Source organism: Cheilinus undulatus, linkage group 12 (genome assembly GCF_018320785.1).
Source record: "Cheilinus undulatus linkage group 12, ASM1832078v1, whole genome shotgun sequence".
Classification (NCBI taxonomy): Eukaryota; Metazoa; Chordata; class Actinopteri; order Labriformes; family Labridae; genus Cheilinus; species Cheilinus undulatus.
Window position 1 is genome coordinate 22,741,347 of NC_054876.1, and position 362 is coordinate 22,741,708.

The following is a 362-nucleotide window of genomic DNA, read 5'->3' on the forward strand; positions in this document are numbered from 1 at the left end:
AGTCCCCCTGCCTCTCATGCAAGTTCTACCTCTCTCCCTCTCTCTCAGCCCCCCCCCCCCCCCCCTTATTCTCTTTTTGGCAGCAGCGAACCAAATAAATGTAGCTAAAACAGTCATTGGGGGGTTAGAACAACCCCTTTAGTTTAATGAGGTGATCCAGTGTGTTTTCTCTCCCACTCCCCCCCTCCTAGACGCTCTTTCTTCATGTCTCCTAGCCAATTAGAAAGTGTCCTGTCTTACATCCTTTTTTTACGCTCTCACTCATTTTCCCTCCTTCTTGCTCAAGGCCTCGTGGAGCCCTCATAGGGTTGCTGGGGATAAAACCTGAAGCTTTGGAGACCAGAGGGACATTTTGGAGAGAG